The sequence below is a fragment of the Cupressus sempervirens genome, chromosome 2, assembly GCF_028749045.1.
Source record: "Cupressus sempervirens isolate cs-2001-9-10 chromosome 2, ASM2874904v1, whole genome shotgun sequence".
In the NCBI taxonomy this organism is placed as follows: Eukaryota; Viridiplantae; Streptophyta; class Pinopsida; order Cupressales; family Cupressaceae; genus Cupressus; species Cupressus sempervirens.
In genome coordinates, this window is record NC_143119.1 from 632437297 (window position 1) to 632457140 (window position 19844).

At 33.6% G+C, this 19844-nt stretch overlaps 1 pseudogene; it reads right to left on the minus strand.

Moving 5' to 3' along the window:
• Nucleotides 1-9108, minus strand: part of LOC149574954 (disease resistance protein Roq1-like) — a 60323-nt pseudogene extending 51215 nt beyond the window's left edge.
• Nucleotides 9109-19844: the final 10736 nt, after the last annotated feature.

Genomic DNA, 19844 nt, shown 5'->3' on the forward strand with positions numbered 1-19844 from the left:
ATACCTTGTCTTCCTTCTTCTATTCTAAGCTTAGAAACTCTAGTTAATCATTCTATATATCCCCTTGTAACTTATTCATCACATTATTCATAGTATAAATCCTCTATCCCCCTTGATCATTTCATTTCATTCCCCCTTGTTTTTGACACTTATATCTACTAATAGGGTTGAGTGGGTGGAATTAAACCATATTTTTCAATGAATAGTTTATGAATTTGATTTATCATGGCAAGGACATGATCCCATGTGGTTCTTGCTGATTCAAAAACATGAATCTTAACTCCCAATTGGCTACCAAGTCAATTAAGCTATCGAAGATAGAAAGATTATGATTTCTTTGCACTAGATATTTTGTTGAAGTTATCTCTCATTGCATAACCTCTAAGTGTGGTATCAAAATTAATTGGATAGAGAGAAAAATTTCCCTCAATTTGCTATATATTGTTTGGAGCTCGGCCAACCTTGCTTGCACAAACAACAATCTATTATAATACATTGAGCTTAACTCAACTAACTGAGAGATAGAACTTCCGAATTGCTTCATCTTAACTTGAATCCTCTGAATTTTTTCCTAAAATTCATTAGTAAATCTTGTCACATCACAAAGAGTATTGTAAATATCTTGAATTTTATTTACAAATTCTTCTAAATTATGTACTAGTGCCTACAATTCTACTTTTTGATTGCAACGACAATATAAATTTTCACTATTATTCTCTTTTCAAATTTATTTTAGACCAAACCATAAGTTTTTCATTTGCCTTAATAGCCTCAATGCTGAGTTTTTAAAAAATTTGCACCACCTGAGAGATAATGGGGACATGTTCATAAATTATGTGAATATTAGAGGCATCAACAAATATGTTGTTGATATCATGCAATGCCTATTTCTATTTTTTTTCTTGCCTCATCTCTTCTTGTATTTTCTTTCTTTCTATAATATCTTGTATGATGATATTTTTCTTGAATGTAAGAGTGCTCAAATCCCATTTTGGCATTTCAATAATTCCATCTAGAGTGATAGTGTTATTTGGAGAACTGTCCTTTTTCTTCTTGCCTTTTCTTTTCTTTGGAGTGTTTTTTCTTAGCACTGCTAGAGTTAGAATAGGTGAGGGGATGTCACCACTCAATCTTTCTTGTATTTCAGTACTAGGAACAACAATAGTAGCAACCAACATTGAATTCTCTTTTCTATTTCTTCTTCTTTATGTCTAGCCTCCTTATTTTCCTCATCCTGAGGTCCTAATAAATGTGTTCCCTATTGACTTGTAGTGATTACTTTAGTGGTGAATATTCACCTTTTGGCGATCTTGTCTCATGGGTCAATCGTCATTTGGCGAATAGCACATGCAACATAGGCCAACTGCGTCACTGGATATTTATCAAATTTGGGTTCAATGCTTGTGGTAGTGACCCATTAGTTATCAAATGATTGGTCAAAAATATCAATCCAATTGCCAATGCATTATACATTTTGGATACATTTATTTTAAAAAATTTTCCAGCTTTTGCATGTTTGTTTCTTATTGGCCCACGTTATTTCGCCATTACTACAACCAAATAATTTTCCCCTGGGTTGGGCATCACCTACCATTTTCTCGATATGTGTCGACCACCATCCCCATTTAGCCAACTGTTTCATATTGTGGGCTTGCATAGGAAGGTGTGCTTCACCTATATTTGGCATTCCCACTTGTTAATCCTACATAATTTTCCAACCTAGATTGGACTATAAGATATTATTATTCTACACAATTCTTTATTTTCTGGTCTAGAGATTGGCATTTCTTGTTGCCACCGAAGTTTTAGAGTGCTGAGTGTATTGCCCATTGAGTCGTGGACCCTAGTTTTCATAAAAGGCAAGTGATTTTTAATTTATTTTTTACATCTATAGTGGTACTACCATACTAGTATAGTGGTATTGGTTACTTTTTAGTTTTCTCATTAGTGACTGGACATATCAAATACTAAGATAGCTAGAGCCTATAGGTTTGTGAATTATATTGAGTAGTACTGTAGACTATAGTAATGTAGCATTCGTACCATTTTTCAGAGAATGAATCATATTATTCTTATTATATTTAGTCTAAGTAGTCTACTATCATTGTTCACAATCTTTGAGTCATCACTATTTGAGTCTTTTGTTCAACAACTAAGTTGATTTATTTTTTACAGCCTTTATCGATTTGCAATGTCAAATAAGAGGGGTAACATGGATTTTAGGAGGATCCTTGAAAGCCAAGAGAGGCCACTATTACCAAAACACAGAATCATAGTGGCATATTTTGGTGGTGGAAATGTTGGCAGCCTACAAGATTCACAAGTTAGATCTCTAGTGCTTATTGAAAAAGGAGATTCATCACAAGTTAAAGACTCAAACTATATTGAAGTTCAAATTGATGAACCTAATATCTTAGTCAAGAATGAAATTGAACATAATTTGGAGCCACCTCGCCTGAGTAGGGAGTTAGAAACTGATATTATAGAGTTGGATTCTGTCCCAGACTAGTCGGGTGAGAAAACCAAAAGTGATTCCATAAATCATGTTCATACACAAAAGGGGAAAAGAAAATTGGAATCAAGGAAAGATCAATCTCACTAGGATCTATCCAAAAGGAATTTTTAGTTAGAATGGGTGGAAAAGTAATGGTTCATTGAACCAGTGCCCAATCCAATTGATGGTGAGCCTCCTGTAGAATGCAGATGTAAGATTTACACAGATATAACAAAGAAGGAGAAGAGGTTGTAGCTTAAACTTGATACCATAGAAAATCATGTCGATAAAGTTTACAAAAAGAAAACTATAGATAGATTTGAAAAATCCATGCTAACTTCAAAAAAAAAGGCCAACTATTTGCATATTAGGAATGTCAAAATATACGCGTTACACCAACAAATACAGGAGAAGCATTCTATAGTAAAAGGTTCCATAAAATATTTCATTAGGAAAGAAATGGAAGTGAAAAATATGAGAAAATTAGTTCAATTAAGTGTGGTATTTTATATTTTGAGTAGAGGATCTCCTATGACAAACTACCCTTCAATTATTGCCTTATTGTGCTTTTCAAACTTTGAAACTATCTGATCAATCACTAGTTAGTAAACAGTGGGTGGGAATGGGCTAGATGTCTTGCATAGGTTGAAAAAGAAGATATAAAGGAGAAAATAAAACACACAAATTTCATTGCACTTTCTTTAGATGAAGTTACAACAATTGATAATACTTCTTGGGTGTGCATCCATGTTTATATTGTAAACAATCTTTGTCATCAACCCTTTCTACTATCTATTGCTAAATTGAATTGTAGTGCGACAACTGAAAATTTATATGATTTATTAAAGAGTACTCTAATTGAATGTGGAGGTTTAGATAAAATGGAGATTTCCAAAAATTTGGTGTGTGTTGGAGTGGATGGAGCTTTTATTATGCAAGGTCATAAAGGCAGTCTTTGCAAAAAGATCAAGAATGATTTGGTACCCTATGCTATTCCCGTTCATTGCATGGCCCATTGAATGAATCTAACTTTTGGAATTGTTAGAAATTTTGGTTTTCTAAGTAAAGTGGAATCTCTAATCAAAGAGATTTTCCAATACTTTTTTCGAAGTCCAAAATGAATCCAAGAATTTCAACACTTTTCTCAAACATTTACTGATGGGAAGAAGCTTCTTAAAGACAATGATACCAGATGGATCTCTTTAGATGGACTAATGCATCAAGTAATCTCTAAATATCCTTCATTTCTTGGACTAATCCACTCTATGCAAGATAAATTCCCTCGGCTATATTCAAGTTTTTAGATTGTGGTGACTGATCAGGAAAGTACTGTACATACTTCATACAATTTTTGGGCAACAGCCAACATGGTAGCCGACATATTATGGCCGACATGTTATAACCCTAAAGTGGTTTAATACTTGTATAAAAAGGGCTTAGGGTTGGGTATTTTTCATAATGTTGTGATATGAAATTGGTTCTTGCGGCGGTATTGAGCTGTAAGGGATTATAGATTGTAATCAGGTTGTAATCACTCGATTGTAATAAGATCAGACTTGCTGTTTGGTGGACGTAGCCCAGGGATTGGGTGAACCACGTTAAATCTTGGTGCCTTGTGTTCATTTCTGTGTGTTCTATTATTTTTTTTGTTATTGGTTATATTTGCATGTAGTTTTTTATTTCTGTCTGTGGTTTATCCTAACAAGTGGTATCAGAGCAAGGTTGTCTTTTCAGTTATCCTCTGCAGGAAAGTCTCACGGTTAAGTGGGAGTCTCACGGTTGAGTGGGAGCGATGGTAGATGAGGGTAAGTTGAGGGTTGATAGGTTTAATGGGCAGAACTTCCAGTTATGGAAGATGCAAATGGAAGACTATTTATATCAGAAGGATTTATGGAAGTCGTTGGAAGGAAAAGCCAAGAATCAGGGAACTATGTCAGAGGCTGAATGGGATCTTTTTGATAGAAAGGCACTCGGAAGCATTCGGTTATGCTTGGCACCATCGGTGGCATTTAATATTACAAAAGCAAAGACGACAGAAGATTTGATGAAAACCCTAGCGACACTGTATGAAAAGCCCTCCGCTTCAAATAAGGTATTTCTCATGAAGCATTTATTTAATATGAAAATGGCAGAAGGTGGATCTGTTTCAGATCATTTAAATGAGTTTAATACTATTACTAGTCAATTATCTTCTGTGGGTATCAATTTTGATGAAGAAATTAGGGCTCTCTTGATTTTGTGTTCTTTGCCAAAAAGTTGGAATGGCTTGGTAATGGCGGTGAGTAATTCTGTTCCTGGATCTAGTACCCTAAAATATGATGATGTGATCAGTGTTATTTTAAGTGAGGAAACTTGTAGAAAATCCTCAGGTGGATCTACATTAGGAAGTGCTTTAAATGCACAAAGTAGGGGCATAACGACTGAAAGAGGAAGTAACTCTGGAAATCATGGGAAATCAAGAGGAAAGTCAAAGCGGAGGAAGTCTCAATCGAGAGGACCAAATGATTGCTGAAACTGTGGGAAACCAGGGCACAAAAAGAAAGATTGTTGGAATCGAAAGAAAAATGAAGGAGATAAATCAGATGGAGACAAGGAGGCAAATGTGGTAAGTAACAAATCCGAAGAGGATGCTTTGCTTCTATCTTTAGAGAGTGTTGATGATTCATGGGTTTTGGATTCTGGTGCTTCATTTCATGCTACACCTCATAGAGGTTATTTAATTGATTATGTCCAAGGGGATTTTGGGCTTGTTTATTTGCGGGATAATGAACCCTGTCAGATTGTTGGAAAGGGAAAAATTAAGATTAAGTTGCAGAATGGGAATCATTAGCTACTACATGAGGTAAGACATGTTCCAAAACTAAGTAGAAATTTAATTTTAGCAGGGCAACTCGGTGATGAGGGTTGTGTAGTTACTTTTAATGATAAAAATTGGAAGGTTTCAAAAGGTTCCCTTGTAGTAGCAAAAGGTGTGAAAGTAGGCACCTTATATCTTTGTACAGGTCATATTGTTCCTTCTACTTTGATTTTTTCAGAGAAAAATGAATATTCAGGAACAATTACTGCAGTTGAGCAGGGAGAACAAATAGTTGCTGTAGGTTCTGACACAGCGCTGTGGCACAATAGACTTGGGCACATGAGTGAGAAAGGTATGAAAGTACTTCATTCAAGGAAATTTTTACCAGGTCTAAAATGTGTGAATATGGATTTCTGTGAAAGTTGTGTGTATGGAAAACAAAAGAGAGTGAGTTTTGTAAAGACAGGGAAGGAAAACAAAAAGGAGAAATTAGAGCTTGTGCATACAAATGTATGGGGACCAGCCCAGGTATCTTCCCTTGGTGGCTCTCATTATTATGTTACATTTATTGATGACGCAACTAGAAAAGTATGGGTTTATTTCCTTAGATAGAAATCTGATGTATTTCAAACTTTTAAGAAATGGAAATGCTTGGTTGAAAATGAGACTGGTAAGAAATTAAAATGTCTCAGATCTGATAATGGTGCTAAGTATTGCAGTCATGAATTTGAAGATTATTGCTCCACTAATGGTATTCGTAGACAAAAAATGCTTCCAAGGACTCCACAGGAAAATGGAGTGGCTGAACGCATGAACAGGACTATAATGGAGTGCAAAAGGAGCATGCGGTTGCATGTTGGGTTGCCCTTACACATGTGGGTGGAGGCTGTCAATACTATAGTATATTTGATTAATAGAGGTCCCTCTACTCCTTTGGGCTGTGGTATTCTAGAGGAAGCATGGATTGGTAAGAAGGTGAGTTATTCTTTTCTCAAGACCTTCAGTTGTGAAGCTTTTGCTCATATAGACTCTGAAAATAGAACCAAGCTAGAAGCTAAATCAAAGAAATGTGTCTTTCTTGGATATCGCATTAATGAATTTGGTTATAGGCTTTGGGATTTTGAAAATATTAAAATTATTAGAAGTCAGGATGTCATATTCAATGAGAAAGTGTTGTACAAAGATCTTTTGCAGCAACATGAGAAGAAAGAAGATGATTATGTAGTGCTGGATGATACTCCAAAAGCTGATGTTCCAGCCATTCCTCATGATGTGCAACAACTGCAACAACAAATACCACACACACCAGTGAATGTTAGATGGTCAGCAAGGCAAATTAGACCTCCACAAAGGTTTTCTCCCTCTTTGTATTCTATTTTACTTACTGATGCTGGTGAACCTGAAAGTTATGATGAAGTTGTGCAGGTGGATACTAAGATTCAGTGGGAGTCTGCAATGAAAGATGAAATGGACTCTTTGTTGAAAAATAAGACATGGGATTTGTGCAAGTTGCCTGCAGGTAAAAAGGCTTTACAGAATAAATGGGTTTACAGGTTGAAAGAAGAGGAAGGAGGTAAGAAAAGATTTAAGGCCAGGTTAGTTGTAAAAGGATTTGCACAGAAAAAGGGAATTGATTTTGATGAGATATTTTCTCCTGTTGTTAAAATGACTTCTATTCATACTATTTTAAGTCTTGTGGCCACTGAAGATTTGCATTTAGAGCAGATGGATGTTAAAATAGTCTTTCTTCATGGTGATTTGGATGAAGAAATATATATGGCTCAGCCACAGGGTTTTGAGGTCAAAGTTAAGGAGAACTTAGTGTGCAAATTGAAGAAAAGTTTATATGGCTTGAAGCAAGCACCTCGGCAATGATATCTGAAATTTGACAGTTTTATGCATGAGCATGGATATAATAGGTGTCATTCAGATTACTGTGTTTATTTTAAGAGGTTGGATGATGATAGCTACATTATTTTATGTTTATATGTTGATGATATGCTTGTAGCTGGGTCTAACATGGATCATATTAAGGGGCTGAAATGCCAATTAGCACATGCATTTGCTATGAAGGATTTGGGGGCAGCAAAACAAATCCTTGGTATGAAGATTTGCAGAGATAGGAAGAATAGAACCTTGATGCTATCTCAGGCTGATTATGTTGAGAAGTTGTTGCAATGTTTCTCTATGGAGAATGCTAAAGCTGTCAGCACATCTTTACCCAGTCATTTGAAATTGACTAAGGAAATGTGTCCCAAGACACAAGAAGAGGAGGATAAGATGTCCAAGGTACCCTATGCTTCAGCTATGGGTAGCTTGATGTATGCTATGGTATGCACTAGGCCAGATATTGCACATGCAGTGGGAGTTGTTAGCAGGTATATGAGTCATCTCGGATTTGAGCATTGGAATGTTGTCAAGTGGATTCTTAGATATTTGAGAGGAACATCCAATAAGTGTTTACACTTTGGGGGCTCTACTACTAATTTACAAGGCTATGTTGACTCAGATTTGGCTGGGGATATTGATACCAGGCGGAGTACTACAGGTTATGTCTTTACTGTTGGTGGGGCAGCCATGAGCTGGGTTTCTAGGTTACAGAAGATTAATGCTCTCTCCACTATAGAGGCAAAGTATGTTGCTGCTACAGAGGTAGCCAAAGAGATGATATGGCTTCAGTTCTTCTTGGAAGAATTGGGACATCCTTAGAAGGATAATTATTTGTTCACAGATAGTCAGAGTGCCATTCATCTTGCTAAGAGTTCAGCTCTGCATTCTAAGACCAAACACATACAGTTGTGGTACCATTTCATTCGGTCAATTTTGGAGGATGGACAGTTAAAGCTAGAGAAGATACATACCAATGACAATCCAGCAGATATGTTGACAAAGGTTGTAAAAAGGGAGAAGTTGAACTCCTCTTCAGCTTCGGTTGGTCTTTTGTCATGTCCCCAATTTTCTGGTGACAGTTCGATTTAATTAATTTAATTAATGGTTGTCCAAGGACGACTAATTAGTTATTTTAATTAAATAAATAAATATTAAAAGATGACCTTGTATTTAATAAAGTAACTTTAGTATTTAATAAAGTTACTTGGAGTATTTAATAAAGTCACTTGAGGGATAAGATCAAAAAGGTTCTAGAAGTCTCTGGAGAGGATGGAGGAAAAGAATAAATAGGCACCCCGGGGCTCCATTCGAATCAGGCAGTTGATTATCTCTCTTGATTTTTCAGGTTGTGATTCAATCACGGGTGCATTGTGGGAACCTAGGGTTTCGGCAATTGTCACAGTTGGCCATTGAGAACGATAACTCTCAATTGGTACGCGATTTTGAGGGTGTGAAATATCATCCGAATTATTGCAGATTGGAGGTGACATTCAGTCATTTCATCGAGGCAAAATTTGTGGCCTAAGGCCAAATTCGAAGGATTGGTATTTGAAGATTTTAGTTTTTGCAAGCGTCGTTGTATACCATTGAGATCATTCTCGTGAAGCATTGGGGAACCAGATTAAAATTTGTAGGTCACAGTCCAGCACTTCCATATAAGGTTTGGGCCAAATTCCATTTCCCTTGGACAGTCGGCATTATCATTGTGAGTTATAACATCTTACATCCAGTGCCGGCAATACCATGAGTTGTCTAGCATCCAAAGACGATTTGTCTTGCTTAACCTGCCAACGATGTGAGTAAGAGAAGACAGAGGTAAGGCGACTGGAGCGGACAAACTTTCAGCAGCATTTCCGTATTTGGCCGAAGTCTGAAGCTGTTCTTTTGGGCAAGTCAGATCGCAATACCACATCAGCGGCAATCTCATATTTGGAGTTTTTTTTAAAATTGGATTTGAGGGTTCTGAGCCTTGCAAATAGATGTCTTCAAAAACCTTCCCGTCTCGTCCTAAAAACCAGTAAAGATCACATGATATGGGGCCGGTGAAACAACTGCGGGTTCAGATCTGATCATTGTTCTGCAAGCCCTCGAAATGGAGATGTGGGGGATGTGATCGAGCCACATCGCGTCTTGGCTGTTATAAATCCGCAGAGGGATACGTGGGCAGAGGTCAATATACGGCAAACGTCTTTCCAAGAGGACTGGCAGAGCTCGACCCGACTTGGATTCAACGTTGGAGGATTTCATAGCAACTGGTGGTGCTGATGGTAATGCTGTTGTTTTTGACCCCTCAGCGGGCCATATTCTTTCCACAATGTCCGGGTACAGCAAACGGTTGCTTTGTCATATCCAGGTTACCAGTGTAAGGATTGTTCCACGTGATGATCTCCTGCAGATAAGACTGTTCGGATATGTCAAGGAAATGAAGATGGAAGCTACAATTGCTGGCATACCTTGAAAGACCATTCAGCTGAGGATCAATGCTGTCACTGTTCATAATTACTTTGTCACAGCTTCAATGGACAAACTCTGGTGCTTTATGATCTTGCAACTGGTTCATGCCTACAACAGGTTAGTGATGCTTCCTTAGAGGATGGATACACATCTGTTTCTTTCCACCCTGATGGTCTCATCTTAGGAACGGGAATATATATATATATGATTTGAGGAACAATTATGGATGGAGTCGAAGCAACTGTAAAACAAAGTCTCAATCAATATTTCAGTATCGATTCCTCTCTTGCCAGGTGCATCTAATTAACTATAGCATTTGTAAGTTGTTTAATTTAGCAAATAAAGTTGGCATTTGACAAATTGTTGTACCTCAGTTGGGGTAATTTTAGTAGTTCTTCAAATCAGAACCATTTACTAGTATCAGCGTTTGATTGCTAATTGTTTGACGAAATGTCAAACCCTTGAAGTTTTAGTACTTTGGTGTTTAAGAGGCAAATATCCTGTCAGGGACATACCATCTTTTAGACTGAACATGAATAAAAGAACAGTAGAGTCCAGGATGGTTTGATCCAATGGGAGCCCCATGTGGTAGTGGTATTGCTACAGGATCAGTCTCCAAGTGGGAGATTGTTGTTTAGTGTGGAGCCTGATCAGTCCCCAAGTGGGAGATTTTTAGATTGTGGTGACTGATCAGGAAAGTACTGTACATACTCCATACAATTTTTGGGCAGTAGCCAACATGGTAGCCAACATATTATGGCCGACATATGGCTGACATGTTATAACCCTAAAGTGGTTTAATACTTGTATAAAAAGGGCTTAGGGTTGGGTATTTTTCATAATGTTGTGATACGAAATTAGTTCTTGCGGCGGTATTGAGCTGTAAGGGATTACAGATTGTAATTAGGTTGTAATCACTCGATTGTAATAAGATCGGACTTGCTATTTGGTGGACGTAGCCCAGGGATTGGGTGAACCACGTTAAATCTTGGTGCCTTGTGTTCATTTCTGTGTGTTCTATTTTTTTTTTGTTATTGGTTATATTTGCATGTAGTTTTTTATTTCTGTCCGTGGTTTATCCTAACAAAAGTCTAACTAATGTTAAGATACTCTTAACTTTAGCAGTTATTCTCCTTTACTACAAGACATGAGAAATATTATAAAAAAGGTTCCACAAAGAGCTACGTACATTGCAAAATATAGTAAGCTATATAAAATGACATGTAATAGCCTAGATACTCTATATCGATTATTACCATTAGATGAATCAAAGTTTGCAAAGTGGATAGAAATCATAGATTTGAACAATCCTGAGAACTTTTTACATATTGGCGCAAACAATGAGGTTTATGCCAGGATGCAGTACTATACTCGCGTCAACCCCTACTCCAACCCCAATGAACCAAGAAATGAAGTTGAATCAAAACCAAAGAAGGTACTTTCATGTGTTACAAGTGAAGACTTCAAGAAGATCAAAGACTCTGTGCTTGACACTATCCAGTGAGTTTGCTAAAATCTTTCGTCAGAAATTAGATTCAAATTCCCCCTAGAGGAACTGCTCGAAACAATGTCAACTATTTTTCCACAATATTGGTCGCTAAACTATTTGACTAATTTTCAAAGAAGGATAATGACTCTTATTTAGCATTTTTCCAAACCTAAAGTAATCAATGGAGTAATTATAAATAGAATTTTAGATGAATCTCAACTGAGCGATCAATCATATTCTTTTGGAAACATAATGAGAGAACAATATGATCTTATGGAGAACCCAAATGAAGAGGGAGTGGTAACAAAGCTTTGGAAAAACCTTGGTGAGAGCAATCAATTAAGAGAGTCAATACCAGAATATTTCAAGCTTACTGATTTATGTTTGACAATGATATTGGGTTTAGTGGAGGATGCGAGAGTTTTAGAACTTTGGGCTTCCTAAAGTCAAAGGTTAGAAACAAATTAGACCAAATTTTGGATAATTGTTTGAGGCTCTATAATTCTAGGTATGAGGTAGAAAGTTTCCCTCATGATAGGGCTCTTAGCATTTGGAGAAACCAATGTCAAAGAAGAGGGATTACCAACATTTCAGACCAAGTGGCAGTGGCAGTGGTAGTGGTGGTGGCAGTGGTAGTGGCAGTAGCGGTGGCAGTGGTAGTGGCAGTGGTGGTGGTAATGGTAGTGGTAGTGGTTCATGTCCTGATATTGGAAGCAATGAAGATGATGTTGACCTTGGCATGCATATTGATGCTAATAGTGAATCTAAAGAAAACACAATAGACAATGAAAAGTTATATGCAATAAATGAAGAGGAATTTGATGATAGTGATACTAAGCTAGTCTAGGTGGATTGGCAACTATAGTAGCTTCTCAACCTCAACTTCTAAGACTCTATCTACTAATTAATTATGTTTGTAGAATTCAATTTATAGCCTTCATTCACTATCTTTTTATAGATGCTTTAAAAAAAATTTGAACATGTTGATGTTACAAACTTACATCTTGAGATTTTCATTGATTGTATTCTTTTAACATGTTGAGATTTTCATTGATTCTAATTTCTTTAAGAAATTGTAACATATTGCATTTAACAGAATAAGCTCTATTTTTTTAAAAAAATTATTATAATTTATAATTATAAATTAGCCTATAACATAATAAATTTAACAATTACAAACAATTACAACCCTTTGCAAATGACTTGATGTCAAATTGAAATGACCATTGACCTTGAATTCCCTTTTACAGATACAAGGCAGAAACACTAGTTGTAGGTTGATTTGTAATTGTATATATAATCAAATTATTACTACATAATACATTATGTGTATACAACATAGTTCCAAGAATCACATCAATTCACACGATTCAACAATTTGATTCACAATTTGATCTGAGCTTGCCAATTCCAATCCAATTCTAATTCTTGTTACTTTGGTATACAATCACATTGCCAATTTGCCACATTGCCAATTGTACAATTTTTTTAATCAGTAGGACTAGGGAAATTTTTTCCATCTACTCTGTGTAGTAATAGTATGCCAGTGCCTAGCTGCCCAACTATCCTGATATGTTGGCTCTTGATTCTTGTAACAATCAACATTAAAAAATGTTGAAATTAAATCCAAAATTTGAAATTAAAGAGTAAAAAGTAAAAAAACAATTATAATACTATCACTTACTAAATTGTTATTGCTTAGTGCTATCAGCTATGACTACCACTGATAGTAATAGTAATAGCTTCAGTTTGAGAAGATGACCTACCTTCAATGAATTTCTTTAGGGCACTCCATTTGTTTGAGGTTGTAGCTAAATAGTTGTAACCTCATCAACAATAAATACTTCTAAGAGATAGTTTTATATGAATCAAGGAATTTATCTATAACTTCATTCATTGTTGATAGTGGTTTGATGCAATGTGAAATTCTTTTTGGAGTGGTTTCCTCAGGCAAGTTACCTAAATCAGAATTCATGTTGTCCTACAGCTTTTTCATGTAATTTTATTTTCCAATGAATCTATCATCTGAGTTAGCTAGATTTGGTAATCTAACAATTAGCAAGTTCAGTATGATTTTATTCATCTTCATCAAGTCTTTGGAAGTAGATTTGAGAGCTTCAACTATTTCCATTACTTGTTCACAATTGTCACAGACTTCAATGGTCATTATAGAGGCATCCAAGCAGTTGTTTATTCCATGATTCACCAAATCCCTATCACAGGATCTCTTTACTTTATTCAAAATTTGGTCAGAAAGAATTTTTAAGGAATTGGTGAAGATTTTTCTTTTATCCACAATATTACTTTTTACATTTTTCAAAGACAAGTTTGAGATTACTATTTAAATCAAACCATTCAAACAAACTATCACTATTCTTCATTATTTTGTCCCAATTTTCTTGTTTGACAAGCTTAACCGTGTTTATTATAGTATCTTTCATTTGATGGTCTTCGAAAGAGGTCGTTCTATTTTTTACCATTGCATTCTCCATCTTTTTCTTCATTTCAGACATCTCTTTTTCACTCTTTTTCTATATTTCATCTAGTTGCCCTTGTCAATTAGTTGCTCTCTTCCTCTCATCCTCCAATTTCTTCTTCAAATCTTGGATTGTATTTGCAGTAGTTACTTCTTTTTTCTTCTCATCCTCAAGTTCCCTTTTCAAATCATGGATTGTCTTTGCAGTGGACTCCTTTTTCTTTGCATTGTCCAATTCCTTCTTCAAATCATGGAGTCTTTGAGTAGAATTTTCTTTCTTCACATTCTCTAATTCCTTTCTCAAATTGAGGATTTTCTTTATAGCTAACTCCTCTTTTTTATTTGCATTTTCCAATTCCCTACTCATGTGGTGGATTGTGTTAGTGCTTGCAGTAGCACTAGACTCTATTTTCTTTGCATTCTCCAATTCCTTCTTCAAATCACTAATAGTTTTTGCAGTTGACTCCTCTCTTTTTTTATATTCTCCAATTGCTTATTCAAATTGTGGATTTTGTTTGCACTAGACTCCTCTTTTTTCTTCTCATTCCCTAATCCCTTTTGCAAATTAAAAATCATCCTTGCCCTAGACTCCGAATTTTTTTTTTCATTCTCCAATTCAATCTTCAAAATATTATTTTCCTAAATAGCAGAGTCCAAGTCAGTTTTCAATTTATTATTGAGTTGTGCATTACTCTCTATAGACTTGAACAATTGTGCAGTAGAGGCTCGTTCATGCTGAAGTCTTTTTTGGCATTCATCCAATTCTTTAGTCAATTTCTGCACTTGTTCATTCATTTTTTTCTTGCTAGACAATTGCCTCTGTAGGAGAAGATTTCTTTATCCTGATTTGCAATTCTTTAAACCTGTTGTCTGCTTCTTTCTCCTTCGCCTTCACATTATCAAGCTTTGCTTGTAACTTTGATGTTTTCTCTGTAAGCCTTTTATTTCCCCTCTCTGCTTTCAGAAGTGTAGAGTAGACCATTTTGTTGCTCTCTTTTGATATATTGATTTTGTCAATATTTTTCACTTTTCACAAATACATTTGAAGACTGGTAACTTGTATATTGTTATGATTTATTACATTTTGTGGTGGATTATTATCTCTACCCAAGGGCATAATAGCCATGAAGTTCATCATTTCATTGTTTGGATCATATATTGGAAATATTCTGTTAGTAAATCCCTGACATTCAGTAACTGCATCACTTTTCAAAGTCTTCATAATTTGTCTATTTCTTTCGATTGTCTATTCAAACTTTGATGCAAACTTGTTCAAACTAAAATCTGAGTTTACTGATACAATTGAGTGTTTGAGAGGTGAATTATCAATTGTATCATTATATGCTCCTCCAACTCCAGTTAAACTTACTTCACCTAAAATTTTATTTTGAGGATTTCCAATAGACTAAAGATGGCCCATTCCAAATCAATGCATTTTAGGATTATTTTTTGGGTTTTGTATAGAAGCTACTAGTACATACAGTGTTGAAGTAACCACTAAAATTGTTAGCAGTGTAATTGTCATAACTTTTTACTTTTTTGCACAAGGTTCATCCATGCTAGTGCCAGTGCCAGTGCTAGTGGGATCAACTACAACTAGATTTGAAGATTTAACAAATAATGTGTTGGGATGACCTTTAGAAGCAAATGTATATTATTTTTTTCCCTTTCTAGATGAATCATCTCCTATCTCAGAGATTTCAATGATTGGTTTACATCCTCTTTTAGGTGTGTCTAGTATTAGAACTAGATTCCAAATCCCTTCACCACTTGCACCAATGGGCCCTATACCTGCATAACCCATTTTTTGTATCATAGTTGCCCCTTCACTATACATTTGTTTAACAGAATCACTCATTTAAAGTTTAACAATATCTCTACCCCTAGTTGACCCAAAATCCTAAATACCTTGAAAGTCAACATTAGACTCAAGATCCATTTGTCTTTCATTGTCATTGTCACTAATAAAATCATATAGTATAGTTGGATGCTCTTTATTCCAATAGTTGTTGAAAAGTGCATCCTCCTCAATTTCATCAAAACTAGCTGATGTCATTGGTTCACCCAAATTTTGTCTCATTTTCCAAAAATCGGTCATCTTGGTTTGACACCACATTTCAGCTATGCATGCCTCTTTAATTTCTTTTGGCATAGACCTCTTAGAAGGTTCAAATGTTTTCTTTTAGAAATTTAAGTATGTCAGAGGCTCTGATTTGTGCAATGTCATAATTTGGGATGATAATTCTTGCATTGAAACATTATTCTCTATTGCATGTTTCTCCATCTCTTTCTTAACCTCATCCCATGAATCCTTGTTTTTTAACTTTTCTATCAATGGCATCTCCTGATGTTGATATTTTCTTGTAGAGTTCTCATTGGAAATAAGTCTCATTTTTATTATGTTCAGTGGGTCATAATTCTAGTGACTGACAAAATCAAAGCCAAAAAAAGTTACCAATTCATTTGCCATTTTGAAAGCCTTTCTCTCAAATGTGAGGTCTCCAATTGTGAAAGGCAAGGAAGAAAATATATTTTTCTTTTGTTGTCCACTGAAAAGTTCATCTATGCTCTTCATCTGACGTACATATTCCAGTGCAAAAAACCCTTCTGTAGCATGCATTGGAAGTTTGCAGGGTTCAATCATTGAATTGTAAAACCTAAAGACAGTGTACTCTTTCATGAAGAACCAGTTAGCCAATTGAATCTAACTTCACAATTGAATGCAATCTTTACAAGACATAGGCAATCTAGGCATTGCAGTGCCTGTAATATTTTGATAAATAGCTGCCAAAAAGAAGTCTACAAAATGGTTGTAGTTTTTATTTGTAGTAGTTATCCTCATCTTATGTGTCCACTCATTTACTGAACTTGGAGTCTTTGATTTCTTATGGGTTTTCTCATCAAACTTATAGATCTCAATATCAAGCTTGTTGTTCTTTGTCTCACATATTGGGCAATGCTTTTCTAAAAGAAGGTACCACAAGTAACTTGTGAACCTAAATGTCTTTGTCTTGCCTATAGTTGTACTTTGTTTAATCATCAGTAATTGTTGTTGTATAGATTCAACAATGTGTTGAACAAAATTATATCTTACATCTACCTTCTCAACTAACTGACCTCAACAATGGATATTATAAATCATTTCAAAAACACTGGCCCCGCCTACCTTGTTACTGTCCAATCTCAGACAAAATGATAACAAAGAAATAGTATTCTGAACCCATGACACAAAAATTTCATACTGATAAGGAGGCTTATGGTCTATGTCCAGTGTAACACTAGTAGAGGACTCATAGTTTATTAAACCCTTAATAAATGAATCTTGAAAAACTCTTTCTAGTTTGTCATAAGCCTATGCTAGTTTATCCAAGTCAATGTGCTTGTTAAAGCTTTCTGGTTTAAAACCTAGCCCTAGGTCTAATAGAGTGAAAAATTCACTCTCAGTTATGGATAAAATTTCCTCCTATGTGTTTTAGTTTACGATTGCCTTTCTATTTTCATCATAATTCTGAGTGCATAGCATTACAATTTTAGGGCAAAAGAATACTTTAGGTACAGTGAGGTTTGCTAATCTAGTAATGACAGCAACTAGTTTATTTGTATGTGCATGAATATTGTTGTTATATTTGTAATAATTTCTCCCCTTTAGTGGATCTTTCTACTTACTAGACAATGAATGTCTAATTTCCATTATTCCTAAATCTCCATTGATAACAAGATCAAAAATATCATGACATTCATTGGTGAAACTTGGGGTTTATAGCACTTGCTTGAGTTCTATAATGTATTTCTTTTCCTTTATGCTTGCACTCATAAGGGAGGTTTTTTACTTTGTTTTGCTCATGCCTACTACTAGTTATTAGACAAAATTCTTCTTCAGACCCTATTTAAAATAATTACAAAGTGTAAACCTAAGACAATTAAAATCAAGATTTCTATTGCTTGAAATTGCAATGAAAAAAGTTTTTAAAAAATTAAATACCTAGAATCGAGATTGGATAATTGATGTTATCATCTGATACTCAAGTTTCACACTTTCAGTCTTCATAACACAAAATGGAATTCTGCTAGTTTGAGAAAATTTAAAATTTGAAAACCCTATCGTTTTGGACTCAATGTGGAGAACTTTTAACTTCTTACTCTAAAAATATACAAGATAGGGTTAATAGTTAAAAATAAAGTATTAATTAATTAATGGTTTTAGGTAATTTATTAATAGTATGTACATTGTAAAATGTACATGACAATATGTAAATGACATAGAGTCAAGACTCAATAATTTAGTAATGTACATAACAATAATATAAAATAATTAAAAGTAAAAATTTATTACATTGATATACATTTGAATAAATTTGTTCATTTTAAATAAATTAATTAATAAAAAAATTAATTAATTATCAATGATTCAATATGATTTTTGGGTGAATTTGTGGAGTGATATCACTGTTGTCAAGAGTCATCTAGAATTGTGACACGTGTTTGTCAATCATCACACTTGTCAAGGACACATGTCACAATTTTGGATGAATCTAGGCACTTGGGAAAGCATTTCCCAAATCGGCCTGAAATTAATCTCTAACCGTGGATCTCTCTTTTAGTCAACGATCAAGATTTCAATTTTTGAGTAGAATCTTGTAGTACACGTGTCCCAATTTTGAGTTAATTTAATTATTGATATTCAATGAAGATATATTAAATTTAATAAAATAAAATTGGTGCAAGATATGAAACAAGTGCCACTGGTACATGCCTTTAGTTTTTATATAAATCTAATTTAAATTTAATAAATTTATTATAATATATAAAATATTTTAATTAATAAAAATGTAATATAATTATATTTTTTTGTAATGATGTTAATTTAAATTTAAATTTTATTCATAAATTTATTATATAATCATTGATAGATATGTTCTATTACATATATATCATATGGTTATAATTATATTATATTAATAATTATATTATATTATATGTTTTATTATATAATAAATAATTATAAATAATAATAATAATAATTTTATAATAATAATAAATCTTAAATGATTATATAATATAAGTAATATTATTTTAATTGAATGACAAAAAACATATTATAATTTATAAAAAAATACATTATTACAATATAAAATATAAACCAATGCACTTACATTAAAAAAAACAATATTAACATTAATAAATCACATTGAAAATGAAATATTTAGCTCTTAGCCCTAAGCCTAGTACCTACTCACAAGTACAAATAATTATTAATAAATTATAATGACAATAGTTTAATGTAAATAAAAAAAATAAAATTTATAAATATAATTATAAATGTTATATTTTTATTCATATTTATTATTTAGTTTCAAAATAAAAATATAATATAGTTTAATTATCTATAGACTATTAACATATATTGATAATTGTGATAATTGTTTATAAACATAATTATTAATAATATTAACTGAGTCTTCCAATTGCCAATTACCAGACATGTGTCACAATTTCAGATTAATATAGGCACATGGGAAAGCATTTTCCAAATCGACTCAAAATTCATCTCGAGCCGTCGATCCTTCTTTTATGCAACAGTCAGGATTTCAGGCAAATCTTCAAGTACACGTGTCCCAGTTTCAAGTAGAAATAGACTTTATCTTCAATATTTTAAAATTTAGCCCAAAATTGTGCGCGGTCATTGAAAAGAATTTACATAGTATATTAATTAATATAGAGAAAAATAAGAGAAATTGTTATTAATTATTATTATTTTACTTTTAAACTTGAGTAATGAGCATGTCAAAATCATGATGTTAATTTAATTATTTATATAAAATATTTTATATATAATATAATTTACAATAATTATTTTAATAGTTTTAATATATATAAATAAAGATTTTATTTTCTATCATAAGCTTTTTATTGTAAAGATGATATCAAAAATTTAATGAAGATATATTAAATTTTATAAAATAAAATTGGTGCAAGATATCATGAAATAATAATAATGACAATAATTTAATGTAAATAAAATAATTACAATTTAAAAATATAATTGCAAATGCTATATTTTTATTCATATTTATTATTTAGTTTCAAAATTAAAATATTATTTATAGTTAAAATATCTATAAATTATTAAAATTTAACATATATTAAAAATTGTGATAATTGTTTATAAACTATTCTTCATCATTTAAAAGATTTTATAATGAAAAAAAAAAGTTAGGAATAGTTGACAAGATAGGTATGGAAT